Source organism: Nicotiana sylvestris, chromosome 3 (genome assembly GCF_000393655.2).
Source record: "Nicotiana sylvestris chromosome 3, ASM39365v2, whole genome shotgun sequence".
In the NCBI taxonomy this organism is placed as follows: Eukaryota; Viridiplantae; Streptophyta; class Magnoliopsida; order Solanales; family Solanaceae; genus Nicotiana; species Nicotiana sylvestris.
In genome coordinates, this window is record NC_091059.1 from 161,503,737 (window position 1) to 161,520,207 (window position 16,471).

The 16,471-nt window shown below is 37.7% G+C and overlaps 1 long non-coding RNA gene across 2 annotated transcripts; it reads right to left on the minus strand.

Annotated features, from left to right (window-relative positions):
* Positions 1-1,442: 1,442 nt before the first annotated feature.
* On the minus strand, positions 1,443-14,152 carry LOC104244418 (uncharacterized). 2 transcript variants are annotated; one of them, XR_011406225.1, is made up of 3 exons: positions 13,563-14,152; positions 9,880-9,973; positions 1,443-1,641 (listed from the first exon to the last, which is right to left on the minus strand). It is a non-coding gene; the product is annotated as an uncharacterized lncRNA (long non-coding RNA). The 2 variants fall into 2 exon arrangements; XR_011406224.1 differs by lacking the exon at positions 1,443-1,641 and having other exon boundaries at positions 9,616-9,973; positions 13,563-14,135.
* Positions 14,153-16,471: the final 2,319 nt, after the last annotated feature.

The following is a 16,471-nucleotide window of genomic DNA, read 5'->3' on the forward strand; positions in this document are numbered from 1 at the left end:
CAAGTCACCAATTTTAATCCCGAATCGAGGAAAAGAATGACTCTATATTACAGTCTGCGTACCAGAAATCCGGATAAGGAATTCTGTTAACCCGGGAGAAGGTGTTAGGCATTCCCGAGTTCCGTGGTTCTAGCACGGTCGCTCAACTGTTATATTTGGCTTATTTATCTGATTTTAAATACAATATGAACTTATGTGCAAATTTTATCTTTCAACCGCTTTTATCATTTACTGTTATTTTTATCGAGAATTGCAACGTTATAAAATGTATCTCGAACCACGTTACAATCAATGTACCCGTGGTCATCGACACACTTTGACTCCGTTGAGATTTGGATTTGGGTCACATCAATGTGAACCCGAGTTTAAGGAAATTAAATTATTAAAGGCGCGCCTAAAGCGACTAGCGTATTTATTTTGGGTAGGACCGTGGAATTTTACTAAACGGTCCATCCCAAAGTCTAAACAATTTTTTAAAGCAAATATTTACTGAGGGCCCCGCAAATTTGTATTTCATTTGGGCGAGGCTCATCTCATTCTTATTTTTTTTAAAATGAATTTACAACGTCATGGACACGCATCTCGAACCACGTCACAATCAATGTACCCGTGATTAGAAACACATTTCGAATCCGTCGAGATTTGGATTTGGGTCACATAAATGCGCACCCGAATTTAAGAAGGTAAAATTATTAGATACGCGCTTAAAGAGGCTATCGCGTTATTATTATGGGAGGGTCGTGAGGTTTGCTAAACGACCCACCTTAGGGATTGAATGCTTCAATATATATATTAAACGAGGGCCCCGCAATTCGTACGTTTTTCTTTATTTTTTGTCGAGGCTCATCTCGTCTTTATTTTAAAAGGATATCCTATAGCAGCTACATTCTTCTATTAAGTTTGTCTCTAAAAAAAACACAAGAGAATACCTTGATTGATTGCATGCTGAGAAAATACTAATTAGCTATTAGCGTACAACTGACACAAAAATGAGGAAATTGCAGCAGAGTTTGTACAAAGAGGGATGACCTTCGTTCTATGTTCTATTATTCAAGAAACTGAAACATGGGATTGACGCACAACAGTATCGAAACGGATTATCCTTAGGCGAAGAAATTAGGCATATTTGACCTTATATATTAACGAGCATACGTAGGAGGTTCAGTTAATTATTCATCACATGCTTGCCACTAACAAAACGAAACGACTGCATGATGATCCTGTCTAACTCAAGTGGTGTTATCACGTGTTTAGCTATGCGATTTTTATCTTTTGGCTGTAATTCAGATTGCCTAGTGTACCCTCAAGATACGCATATTCACTGAAGGATCAAGGCGAAACAAGTGTGATTACTGCGTTCATTTTAACAGACGCGACGCCATTGCTGGCCGAGTATTACTACTATCCAGCTAACTTCTTACTGATTTACATACAACAATGGATTGCTAGACCAAACTCCTTATGGACTGAGAAACTATCTTATTACATAGTTTGAAATTTAAACTTTACATGTTAAATACCAACATTCTAAACAATGATCAGCAAAATAAAGGTAGCCATGCTCATGTTTGGACTACCATAACCTTGTGCTTTTATACAGCTCCAAACATATCATTACATCAGTGAATTTAGAACGTGTACCTGGTATAGCCAAGCAAAAGCAGAAGGGGAATGATCAGCTGAGTAATATGCAACAAACACAGCAACAGCAAATACACAGCAACAACACAGCAACCACCAAAATAGCCACAATGATGAAGCTCAACAAGTGATCGAGCAATGGACTAATAATCCCAGGAAAACAGGATAGGAAACAAAACCAGTCGAGAAAGGAAACAGAATTTTTTTGTGCTATAGCCACAAAAGTTCAATAACCACCAAGGCTCAGCAAGTAACCAGCACACTTTCGACAATCAAGGAGACTAAAACTCAAACCAACAGCACACAGAAAACTCAATGTAGTGACAATCACAGCAGAAGAACACAGACTTCTCTTAATGGAACAAATAACAATCCCAGTTAGGATAACCGACTTGGTTTCTTTGTGCAATTTTTGGACAGTGTTCAGTTACAGTATTTCTGGAAATTTCTTTCTGTTTTTTCAGTTTTCTTCAACTCACAAGACCTCTCCTCAAGACTAAATTTTCCCCAGCCCTTTTTTAGTTCTGAAATGGCCTATTTATAAGCCAAACGACCAGTGTAGTTAAGCTGCCTGGATTCTGCCATTTGCAGACTGCCCATACCCTTTAAACCCCATGCCTAAGCATCTTTTGATGCCAGCCATTTGTTCCCCACGCCTGGTTTTTCTTTAATCAAGAGTTATGGGTTCATTTAAGTATTCACTTTAAACCTCATACTCTTGTGTCTTGTTCCCCATTGGTATTAGTTTAATCCCAAATTAGTACCCTACTTGTCAGCTCATTTAAACTAATCATTTTTGTTCTTTTCAAACCCCAGACTACCCCTGTTAGCCCTTGATTATTACTGTCATGCCCATTGCAGCATCAGGGCATTTTTGAACTTCTGAAAGTTCAATTTCAGAATTGCCCTAGCCTGATTCTTTTAATTGTTTTTACAATGTAGTTACAAACTAGCATTCACAGATAATGTCCAATATTCATTTCACAATACAGGTTTGTTCAGTCATGTGAGGTTGTACGTATTAGCATATCTGATCATTCAGTCGTAGGGAGTTAATCGACGACATTTATCAAGTCGACTATACTAATTATAATAGGTAATAATCAATCGCTCATATAAACTATACGTACAGGGACCCAAAGGGCATCAGACAACTTTTGTTCAATTACTGGGAACCTATATGAACTATTTATGCGACGACTATCCTAATCGAACATGTTTATCATAGGATACATTCAAATCACACACAGAAAACAATCGACCAAATAAAAGGTCTTTGACAGAGATGGAAGAAATCAGAAAAATAACAAAAAGAACAAACAAACACAACGAAACATGCTGACAACTTAATTAGAACTAAACAAAGGGAAAGGAAAACTTACCGAAAAATGTTTAAACCAAACTGACCCAAATCTGACTCAACTTTGACCATTTGAGGCCGAACAAATTTTAACCAGGGTGTTCTCACATGAGAACACCTTGGTTAAGATCCGTTAAACCTCAAACCCTTGTTAAGGCCGGCTGGATTCCAAGGCTATCTGTGTTCTAGGTTTTAGATTTTCAGATCTGGTTTTTTAGGAGTTGTGGGTAGATTCGGACCAAACCAAGTCTGGTTTGGTCACGAGGAGGGTCCGGGGAGTGTCTGGTATGAAGATGGGGTGGTTTGGTATAGATCGAGTTTCGTCTCAAATCTTCAAATGAAGATTCGAGACGAAGGAAGGTGATTCGAGGCAAATGGATAGCAAATCCATGTTTAGGACAGTGAGGTGGTCCTAGGGTGTTCAGGAGATGGTCACCGGCGTCCATGCCACCAGCTTTAATGGCGAGGGAGACTAGGGCTGCTGCTAGGGTTTGGGGGGGTTTCAGTGCTTTGGTGAAGACGATGAGTGGAGGGGGGTTCGAATAGGGGGCGTGGGGTACGATAGAAAGCTTATATATGATCTAGGGGTTTAGATCCTGGCCGTTGGATCAAACGAGATCTATGGCCAGGATCTATTTACTTAGGGAAGACGGTGTCGTTTTGGGTTTGATAGTGGGTGAGACCGGGTGAGGCTGGATCGAGTCAGAGTTTTGACGGGTTTAAGGGAAATGGCCTAGGTCCGTTGGATCAAGGAGTTGGACGGCTTAGATTAATCTGCCTGAAACGACGTCGTCGAAGTGAAGTGATCAACTTGATCAGGACCATTTGTTTAAGTCAGATCAACGGTTCTGATAAGGGAGCTGATACGGCGTCGTTTGAATCAGCGTTTGGGCAGGCCTGACTTGGGCTGGATCAGTGCTTTGGTTTTGGGCCTCGTTTTGGGGCCCAATCAGATTTTCCTTTCCCTTTTTATTTCAACCAATTAACCAAAAATTCCTAAAAAACAAGGTAAATAATTAAAATAAAACTTACACGCATATTGTGTAACACCTACAACAATAAACACACATAAATGAAATAAAAAAAATGGTTAGATCACAGCCTAGAATGAACGATGCACACATACATATATTTTTGAATTTTCTTTTAACGACAAATATTTTTTGTATTTTGTTTGATAATTACTAGATGCGAAATGGACAGACCCACAAATGACTAATAACACATGTCACGGAAAAATCGAAAAATTGTACAGCGAAGTCATTTGTCATTATTTTTATTTTCTTTTGGAGCGATTGTCCGTGAAGCAAAAATCACGTGCTTACATTTCTTTTCATGATTCAGTTTCTTTTATTTCTAGCTTGCTTTTACTTATGATTTTGTTGTGGAGTTTGTAGTTACACATGCTAGTATGACACCCCTCCCTTTAAGCTTATGTATTCCATTGTGTGATTCAAACATGTCTGGACAATTGTTTTCCTTTACCTACTATGCACTTACTATTTTGTGAATCCCAAATCCCTATTCCCCTCTAAATGTTTATGTTTCTCATGACTGGTTTGTGATTATGCCAATGTCAAGGTATCTCTGAGCATGTCCATACCAGTCCTAGTACTCCTGCTAGGGTCATGTGTCTGCAAGCAATGTGTGTATCCCCAAACCCCTTAACCCCTGTGTGATTACTGAATACATTTAGATTCTGTGAACTTGCTGTGTGTGGTCTTATCCTGAAGTGTTTGAACTATGTTTACTACTCCAACCTATTTCAAACAACCTCCATTGCTTTACTAATTGCTTTCAAAACAGATCTTTAAGTCCAGTCTTTAATAAGCTTCTTTCAAACATGTGTCTGCACTTTCACTCTACTCCTAGTTAATAAGTTCTGCCCCTTCTAGTATATGTACTGCCTTGGGATCCTCTTGAGAACCCTTGGAACTCTGGCATACTGAGGCTGGCTTTCCACACTACACTGGTTCAATGCTTGGCTACTAAGTCTAGGTGTAAGCATTACCCGGGGTCCTTGAGACCCTTAGAGAACTTTGATGCATCTAGACCCTGATTTGTCTATGGAAATGAGGTTTGAAAGACCATTGGAGGCTTTGGAAAACTTGGGCCTGATTGCAGGCTCCCTATAGAATAGCTTCTTAGTTTTTATTTCATTTATGTAATTCATTTGTCGGCCTATAATATTTTGTAAACAGATATTTTGTCGCCTTAGATTTTTGCCTTTAAAACCTTAGGGGTACGTCTAGAACTATCTATAGGTAGAGGTCCCAACTCCCTACGGTACTATTAAGAAAGGACGAGTAGCAGCACACAATAGGAATCAATGACCAAACACTCGTTTTGCATGACCAATAAGAGGATGGGAAGGGTAGACATGGGATATGATGACTACGCGTTAATGTCACGTGTAGCCCCTCATTGAGAAGTGTTTACCGAATATTACGTGGGGTGATCCAATAGGATAAACAACCTAGGACCCCTTCTTACCCCAAATCCTCTCCTTATTTAAAACTTTGTTTGTATAATTTGTTCAAACCTTTATTTCATTACTTGACATGTTCAATGAGCTTTACAACTTACTTGTTTATATGGACTAATTTGTAAATATAAGTTCGATCGGGACCCACAGTTGTGGACCAAGAGGGGTGCCTAACACCTTCCCCTTAAGGTTATTTCTAGCCCTTACCCTAATCTCTGGTAATACAAACCAATCCAAGAGTTAATTGCTCTAGGTGCCCTAACACACCATAATCCATTAGGTGGCGACTCTTCAAATACCCAGTTTCCAAAAGGAAATGAGTCATTGCACCCCTATGAATGCCGAAACCTGGACCTCCCTCCGCGAGGTTGGAAAAAACGGGGCACGACACCTATCAACAATCACCCATATTGAGTCGAACTTATGCTGGGTATGAGGTAAGCCTACGATGAAATCCATATTGATTACTTCCTATTTCCAAATTGTAATCTCCATATCCTGCAATAACCCACCGAGTTTCTGATACTCAATTTTAACCTGCTGACAGTTAGGACACTGAGCAAGAAACTCCGCTATATCCCTTTTCATTCCGTCCCACTAATATACTCCTTGATATCATGATACATCTTTGTCGCTCCTGGATGGACAGAATAACGAGAATAGTGAGTTTCTCCCATAACCTGCCGATGCAGTCCTGCAACATTAGGGACACATAATCATCCTCGGTCTCTGAGGACCCCATCTTCTACAATTTCAAATGGTGTCTTCTCCTTCTGAGGGGTGGTATCCCTATAATGCACTAACACAGGATCCTCGTAATGGCGTCCCTTTACTTCAGTTACTAAAGAGGATGTTGTCGTATCCTGAATAGTAATACCAATATCACTTGAGTCCAGTAACCAAACTCCAAGACTAGCTAGCTGATGAACCTCATGTGTTATTCCCCTCTTTTCTGGCTGTAAATATGACAGGCTACCCATAGATCTACGGCTGAGGGTGTCAGCTACTATGTTTGCCTTCCCCGAATGGTATAAAATATCAACGTCATAGTCTTTAAGTAGTTCCAACCATCTCCTTTGACATTAATTTAATTCCTTTTTGCTTGAGGATATACTGTAGGCTCTTATGATCCGTATAGATATCAACATGAATGATATACAAGTAGTGCCCCCACCTCTTTAGTGCGTGAATCACTGCGGCTAACTCTAAGTCATGGGTCGGGTAGTTCTTCTCGTGCTTTCTTAGTTGTCTAGAAGCATAAGCAACAACCTTACCATTCTGCATTAGCACACAACCCAATCCAACGCCTGAAGCGTCACAATAGATAACATAACCATCGGTCCCTTCAATGCCTGGAAACTCCGTTCACAAGCATCGGTTCATTGAAACTTAGTTCCCTCCTAAGTTAACTTACATGGGTATCCTAACCTTTTACAATTCATGAAATTTCCCTCTTCGGAGGCCCAAACTTCATCCTTTATCCATCATAATTTTGCCCTTATTCCACTATCAAGATAGCATTTCATCTATTCTAAAAGCTACTAGTCTTAGACTTCTTTGAGTTCATTCGGGCTAAATTGAGCCTTCTGTAACTTAGAGAAATTATCAGCTCTCTTATGAGTTTAACCCTAAGGATTTATCCGTTCCCATTACCTTTTCACTCATCTTTTCTTATCCTTCCTCCTGTCTTCCTAAAGCCTTGTTGCTCTACCCTACTTTAGCTTGCGACCTACACCTATCTATTTATAATTATTCGCAACCTCTCTTCAACTTGCTTGTTCCATAGATTCCCTTATGTTATTCCGGAACATCAAGCGACATACCACATACCACTTTGGTTAAAGGTGCTTAGAAGAGAAGAAAATTCAGTTACAAGTTTCCCGTAATAACCTGCCAAACGGAGAAGCTACGAACCTTTGTCGGTGTTGTGGGTCTAGGCCAAGTCTTCACTGCCTCAGTCTTTCGTGTATCCACATGGATGCCTTCACCGGAAATGATATGCCCAAGGAAAGCTACAGAGTTCAGCCAGAATTCACATTTAGAGAATTTTGCATACAACTTCCCTTTTTGTAGAACTCTGAGCACAGTATGCAAGTGATTTGCATGCTTAGCCTCTGAACGAGAATATACCAATATGTATCGTCTTTAAATATGATTACAAATGGATCTAAAAAGTGCCTGAACACACGGTTCATCAAATCCATGAATACCGCTGGGGCAATGGTCAAACCGAATGACATAACACGAAACTCAAAGTGCTCGTATCTGGTCCTGAATGCTGTCTTCAGAATATCTTCATCCTTAACCCTTACTTGATGGTACTCGGACCTCAAGTCTATCTTTGAAAAACACTTGGCACCTTGCAACTGATCAAATAAATCATCAATCCTCGGGAGCGGGTACTTATTCTTGATTGTCACCTTATTCAACTATCTATAATCAATACATATCCGTAAGGAACCGTCTTTCTTTCTCACAATTAATACAGGTGCTCCCCATGGTGATTTACTAGGTCTGATAAAGATTTTTTTTTCAAGCAAGTCCTTTAGTTATTCTTTTAACTCATTCAGCTCTGCGGGGGCCATTCTATAGGTAGGAATAGATATTGGATAAGCATCTGGTAGTAGGTCAATGGCAAAATCAATTTCTTGCTCTAGCGGAAGACTGGGAAGCTCATTGGGAAAAACATCTGGAAACTCATTAACCACCGGGATGGACTGAATGGTTGGTAACTCTACTTCTATATTCCAAACCCAAACTAAGTGATAAATATAGTCCTTTATGATCATCTTCCTTGCCTTGAGATATGAGATAAATTTACCTCTTAGAGATGCCGTATTACCTTCCCATTCTAAAATAGGCTCTCCTGGGAACTTAAATCAAATCATCTTTGACCTACACTTGATGTTAGCATAACAAAAGGCCAACCAATCCGTACCCATTGTAATATTAAGTTCTACCCAACCGAACACCATGTACCTTATCCTTGTTTATTATCAAATCTATCACGCACCATTACATGCGACATCCATATATTTAAGTAACAATATTAAGACTTAACTCACATAACTAATTTAGAAAAAGGTTTATATACATATGGGTCGGCAAGGCTATAGACATATCATACCCAAAATTATATATAGGATACTGTCTGCAAAACCTCTAAGTAGGCATTACCATAATATATACAAGTCGGGATGGGGCTCTATACGTCCTCATAACAACCTAACACCTTTACAACCCTGACTTGGTAATACTCCAAGAAGAGGTGGAACTCACCAACCAAAAACTGACACTTGGAGGAAGTTTACAGTAGAGGGTCCTTGCCTCGTCCTATATAAGAACCTCAATCAGACACACTTCAAAGCGAAACCTTCATATCCTTATCAGTTACCTTCCTCCTCTTGGCCCGACTACTATCCATTTCCTTTATCCCATAACATACAATAATGAACCTTGATTGACGGACTCCCAAGACTGTGGACTATCTGGAACCTCAAAAGAGCTAGTGTCTGCAAATACCTTGACATAGTTTTGAGCTTAAGGGAAACTCGGCTGTGCCAATCCATGCTCTACTCCCCTCATACCCTGATCAACGGGCTATGGTAATGAAACTAAGGGCCTTGGTGAGATCGTAATTCCTCTCACCCTTTCTGCTGCCAAAGTGGTCGAAATAGCTCGAATGAATGATTCATATGGATCCTCGGATGGATCCTCCTCAATAGAAACTATGATCTCTAATGGGTCTGACTCCATAATGTAACTTATATCTCTTTCTAACACTTCCGTAGCCTTCTAACTTGTGCTAGCGGTCTGTGTCTGTCGTCTAGTAGTAACTGGCATCACTAAAACCATAAATAAGGTAAAGATTAGGAGTGGATACTTATGACTCAGTTCTATCACACAATCTAGATTAGAAAGAAAAGTAACCATCCCAAATATCTAGTAGCCTCCTATCGATAAGTGTGGTGCACAACACACCTATAAACAAGACTCTACTAGATACAGTCTGTAGACAACCCTAGGGCAAAACTGCTCTGATACCACTTTTGTCACGACCCAAATCGATGGGCCGCGACGGGTGCCTGAGTCCTACTTGTCAAACACCCCTATGTATGAGACTAACATATGAACCTGAATAACATCTGCTGAATTATGAAAATAACATACATGAAGGAAACTTGCCACAAAAGCATATGTACGTATACATGCAGAATACAGTGGGCGAGCTGGAAAGGTTGCTAAAGACAACTATACGTCCAAAACTGAAAGCTGACAAGGCCACATACAACCCAACTAGACATACTATCTACATACCTCTAATAGAAATATAACTGTACAAAAATGAGACTGAGCTACGTCATACCCATATATATATACAAACATATCGTACCAAAATCAAAAGCAGCTCCGGATCAAGTTGAGCGTGCCAACTCTCGTTGATCAAGGATCCTAAGAAGGGGGACCGTCAGCTTGCCTGCCTGCACCTACGGGCATGAAACGCAGTCCCCATGAAATAGGGCATCAGTACGAATAATGTACTGAGTATGTAATGCATGAAAATTAGTACGTAAATGACATAGACGAAATATGGAATAAAGAAACCCATCCGTAAATCTAAATTACTTTGTAAATTCTGAAACATTTATACTGTCATGCCCGTGCGTATAAATGTCGTGTCATGCATACGTATGGGTGTACATAATATCATCAAGCCACTGCGGGCATCCCATCATATCGTCTCGGCCACTGTGGGCAACATTATCAATATATACCAACTGATCAGGTGGTGGTGCGTATATAACGATGTAACCTTTTTTTATATCTCATATACATATATTTACATATACACGCGTATATAAAACCATTTGGTCATGGGTCAATGCACATGTATGAATGGGTAAAATGCATGAAAAATACGTAATAATCTCAATATTTCTTTCAGATAAACTTTTTTCAACTGCGTATTATTCTAAGACCTATGAACAAAAGATAATAATAATAAATTCTCATAGGGAATCAAGAATATAGACACCTTTAGTATTTCTATTAATAGAGTAATTTATGGAAACTGTGCGTTTGCTCGTTTTTTTTGTATAATTTAGACTATGCCAAAAGAAAGAAGGGATAGCCTTAACATACCTGGAGTAACGAAAACTCCGTATAACATTCCTTAGAACTCCAAAAATCGGATTAAGCTTCTGCTTTTTGAAATTCTTGAACGAAATTTACTTCTGTTTCTTTGAAATTCTTGAACGAAAATTTCTTCTACTTCTTTGAAGTTGTTTGAACGGATTTTTAAGCCTCTGTCTTTGAAACATTCAAACCAAGAAGATAGGATATTACTTTAGGATAGTTAACGTTTTTTGTTTCTTCCTTTTTCCAATATGGAAATATAACAAGACTTGTTATAAGTCTTGTTTTATTAAATTCCCATTTATTCTTGGGTAGCCACCTAGGCATACATGACTAAGAGTCATGTTTAGTCATTGTGGCTTTATGCCCCGTTTTGGGGATTAATTTATTAATTTTTTTCAATTATTAGTTAACTGAATAATATTCTGTTACCCGGTAATTAATTAATCAATTACCTGCGTAATTTAAAAATTATCTCAAATTATTTAAAATTCTATTTATTTTTAATATACTTTATACATCGCACTACCGTGGTCATATGGTACCTTGTATGATACTAGTCCATAATTATCGGATATTATCGCTCGACCCGTATTTTATCCCAAATTGGCCACTTTCAACGAAACTCGTTTTCTTTAATTCATGTACCATTTATCCTTCATGACACTTACTTATCGCTTGTTATAAAAAGCGTAAATACGTTAACCTCAAGATAATCTCATCCCTGAGTCTATGTCAATTAACTGAAGACGAAACTTTTAACGTACGAAAACGCGAGATGTAACAGAATCGAAATTATAAAGATGAGAGATATTTTATTACCTAATGAATCGAAAATAAAATTTTTAAAGATGAGAGACATTTCATTACCTAATGAATTTTAAAATTACAAAGATAAAAGAGAGATATTTTTTGTATAAATTTGTAATGATTAATATGATACATCTCAAGCACTACTTCATATTTATTTAGTATAAAATAAAATTAAAATATGGAACAATGTTGTAGTTGAAGGTAATGATTAATGATTGAGAACTTCTCTTCTGTCAGTTTCAATCTTTTATTGAGTGATGTATATAGGATCAATATTTATTAGTTTTAGGAATATGTATTGTTATTTTATCATTCAAGCACAATATTTCAATATTATTTATACGTTTTAAAAAAAAGTTTTTTGCCACTTAAGATAGTATACTCATAAGACTAGTATTAATAATTAAGGAAGCACATATTAAAGTAACAATTGATAAGTTAGTTTGATTAAAAACATCCTAGCTAAGTTAAAATTGAAATAACTAAATAAATTTAATGTCACACCCCTTTTGTTTCTACCTCATTAACCCTCTTAAAAATAAATAAAAAAATTTGTAAAGCTTAAAAAGGGTTTTCAAAATTGAAAGTGACAAAATTGTGTTCAAAAAGATTTTGCAGAGTCGCCACCTGATATTTGATTTCGGTGTGCCAGGTCACTATTTTTTAGAAATAATTTTTCCTTTTAAAACACTTTGGACTCCAAAACTAAGTCTACACCACAGATTCAGGTAAGGGTGTTCATTTGACTCAGGGAGAAGGTGTTAGGCATTCCCCGAGTCCCGTAACTAGTACGGTTGCATACTTGATCTTATTGGATTTTAAAATATTCGAACGGAGAAAGAAAGCAAAAGCAAAAGAGGCTCGAGGTCATCCCAACCTAATAAAAGAAAATATAAGGGAAAAATAAAGTCCTAAATACTAATATATACCATACTTCTTCCACGAGCTTCGTCACGGCCTCCAATTGCATTCACTACGGGGCATACCCCGGATAAAATATATACAAAGTCTATGGGGCATTCCCCGGATAAATTTAACTCACGGACAACCTCTCGCTCAAAACTAACAAAAATCCTAAGACTTGCCTACTCAAGTGATGACAGTCTAAGCATGCTCCTAGCGGATAATGTAAGAAAAATAAAATAAATAAAACTAAAACTAAAAAGAACAATTCATGACATGTTTTTCTTATAATTTCTTATTTTTATTAGGCCGAACCCGATACCTAAAACATGGAACAAATTATTTGCTAATGGGCTTAGGCTTTTCTACCACTCCCCCACAACCCATTTTGTACAAAGAGGCAAATTCAAACAATAACAAATACGAATCAGAAGAGCGAAATCAAACATATATAACAAAGAAAGCATCTAAGATCATCTACGACATCTAAGAGTTAAAGAAAGCTAAAACAAGAAGAAGAAAAAAAAGGAGAAAAATTGAACTAAAAGCTATCAAATAGATCCCACATCAGCCCAATTTTGCCAATTTCCACTATGTCAAATTTCAAGACTCATATCGATTATGTAAAAACTATATCATTGTAAGGATAAAATGCCAAACATCACACTCGGCACATGAAACCCATTTAATCTAAATTAACGAGTCGAGGAACTAGATCTTGATATTTTGAGGGCCAACACCATGGACTAAAACAGAGATATTCAAATCCTTTCAAATAGCAAAATAACTTCTAGTTTTTAGGTTCTATTCTAGCATCTCTAATAGTAGAAGATCAATTACATGCTGATTTTAATACATAATCAAGAAAATTTGACAACGAACACTAATTCGAAGTTCGAACTCAAATAGGTGAAATTTTGTCTTATCTTAGGAATCCTGAAAGATGACAGCCATAACCAATTCAAACCATACTACAGAGGCACAAACAAATCTTTATCAACAAGCGAATTAGGACAATCTCGAGCGGCGAATCAGTTAAAATTCAAGCAAGAAGACTAATCGAACACACCACATATTCATGTAAGACTCGATGCAATCAATATTTCCAAGCAAACATATTCAAACCCATAAGCACTTAAACATGAAAGTGAAACAGAATCCAAGTAACAGAAGGAAAATTAAATCTAACAAAAATCGAATGAGACAGGGAAGACAGAAATGAACCTGTTAAACCGAAATTCTTTTAATCAACGTTAAAAAAATTCAGCAAACATGCACTCCTTCGATCCCAAAAATCAGACGAGAAACAACGTCAAAATCGAACAAAGGAGCCCCGACCAAGACCACAAACCGACCTCGGATGACTGCTTCAATCCAAACCCGAAATGACCTCAATCAAACTCTATTTCTGAAAAGACGCAATTTAAATCAAGAAGAAGAAACATATTTTCTTGTTTGGATTTGAGAACAAACGGAATTAAAAGGAAACTAAAAATTTTATATGATTTGGGGAAATTGGGGCGGCTGGTTTTGTTCTTTAGATTAGGAGGAGTGTGAGCAGCTGTGGCTGCTTGTTGTTAGGGTGGAGTTCTTCTTGGGTTTGTGGCTGGTGAGAGGTGGAATCATAGGGTGGTCGAGGTTTGGCAGCTATGGTGGTGTGGCTGGAGATAAGATGGTCGGCGGCGACAGTGAGGTAAAGAAGATGATACAATCTGGTGTTCTTGAGTGTGTTTGGTTCTAAGGTCTTGGAGATTAGAGGGGGGCGCCGATCTGCTTCCTCTCTCTTTTCCCCCAAGTGAAAGAGATGATAAATTAAAGCGGAAGATATCTTAGGTCTTAGGTCTTAGGGTTAGGTTAGTGGGTCAATTGGGCCAAAAAGATTGGACTTGGTGAATTGGGTTATAAATTTGGCTTTTAATTCTATAATTCTTGCAATTTGGCTAGAAATATTAATTTCTTTTCTAAAATAATACCATAAAAATCTAAAATTAATCCTAATTAACTAAAACAACTATATTATGACATGAAACTATTTTTGATATTTTCAAGGAATACACTAAAAATAAAAATAGGTTAAAAATAATATTTTTTTAAAATTACCTAATACCTTAATTAAATAGAGAAAAATGAAACTATTTTTTGTATTTTTCAATTTTGTGATAAAAATAAAGTCAAAGAGTCAAAACTAGTTAAAATAACGATATTAAACCTAAACTAAATATTTAAACGCTAAAAGTGGTAAAATCTCGGGGAGGATCAAAAATTATATGTCTACAGTTGCTCCTCTTTGACTGGAAACACGAAGATTTTTCAGACAAAGAACGAACCATTATTGACCCAACCATTATTTAGAGAGACCAAAAACTTGAAGAAGGGAGAATGTGACCGAGCTCTGGTATCTGAGCTGCCTATATATCTTTGGCTATAAAGGAATCAGGCCAAGTGTAGTTCAAAAATCGGAACAGTGATGGAGTATACTGAGATGGAGAGCCCGATTGAAGTGTCGTTCCGTTGAGGTTCGGTCCGGAGTCCTGTTATTACATCAAAATTAAAAAATAAAAAAGACTAACTAAGCCTGTCAGCTATGAGTTACAAAATTCCTATCTATAACTCTTCTGAAGCTTGATCTTGAGTCTTGAATGGTTCTTCATGCAGACCTTAGATTTGAACCTTGACGCTCATTCATTCTTCTTCAGTTTTTCGGATTAATACCGGACATGTAGTACTCCTGACTTCAACCACGTCTTGATCAGTTTACAACTTTTTTCTGCTTCTGCATTTTGGATTCACTTTCTTTTCTTTTCCCTTTTTTTTAAATAAGACTACTTCTGTTGGTCACCTCGAACAATTGACTTGCATTCTTGCCGCGAGCTTCTGTTACTTCTAACTTGAATTGAATTCTGAAATGACTTCCCTCATTCTCCAGGTGGGTGCCTACTACTGACTTGAAACTTGAAATAATTCTTAAACGAATTCCTTCATTCTCCAAGTAGGTTCCTGCAATCAAACAACAGAACAAACAAAATTTTCTGCCCCAGTTTGCACTAGGAAGATTTATGAGTTATTAGAAAAATTGTAAATCACCTATGTTATTGATGCAATAATGAGAGTAAAACTAAAAACTTGACTAGGATGTGCATCTCCTGTGAGTAAAACCAAAAATATTTGACTAGCAAATGCGTCTGCTAAGAATAAAACCTGAATGATCCAAACTAGGAAGTGCGTCTCCTACAGGTGAAACTTGAATGAACCAAACTAGGAAGTGCATCTCCTAGGGATAAAACTCAATTTAGGAAGTGCGTCTCCTAAACAGTATAACCTGAAAGACCCAAAATAGGAAGTGTGTCTTCTAGGGGTGAAACTTCAATGACTCAAACTAGGAAGTGCGTCTCCTAGGAATGAATTTAAATGACCAAAAACTAGGAATGCATCTCCTAGGAGTAAAATCTCAATTTAGGAAGTGCGTCTCCTAAAATGAAATATAACCTGAAAGACCCGGACTAGGAAGTGCGTCTCCTAGGGGTAAAATCTCAATGTAGGAAGTGCATCTCCTAAGAATAAACTTAAATGACCCAAAAACTAGGAAGTGCGTCTCCTAGGGTTAAAATCTCAATCTAGGAAGTGCGTCTCCTAAATAGTATAACTTAAAATACCCAGACTAGGAAGTGCGTCTCCTAGGGATGAAACTTTAGTGACTCAAACTAGGAAGTGTGTCTCCTAAGGATGAACTTAAATGACTCAAAATTATGAAATGCGTCTCCTAGGGATAAAATGTCAATTTAGGAAGTGCTTTTCCTAAATAGTATAACCTAAAAGACCTAGACTAGGAAGTGCGTCTCCTAGGGGTGAAACTTTAATTACTCAAACTAGGAAGTGCATCTCCTAGGAATGAACTTAAATGACCCAAAACTAGGAAGTGCGTCTCCTAGGGATAAAATCTCAATTTTGGAAGTACGTCTCCTAAACAGTATAACCTAAAAGACCCAGACTAGGACGTGTGTCTCCTAGGGGTGAACTTCAATGACTCAAACTAGGAAGTGCGTCTCCTAGGAATGAACTTAAATGACCCAAAACTAGGAAGTGCATCTCCTAGGGGTAAAATCTCAACTTAGGAAGTGCATCTCCTAAAACAA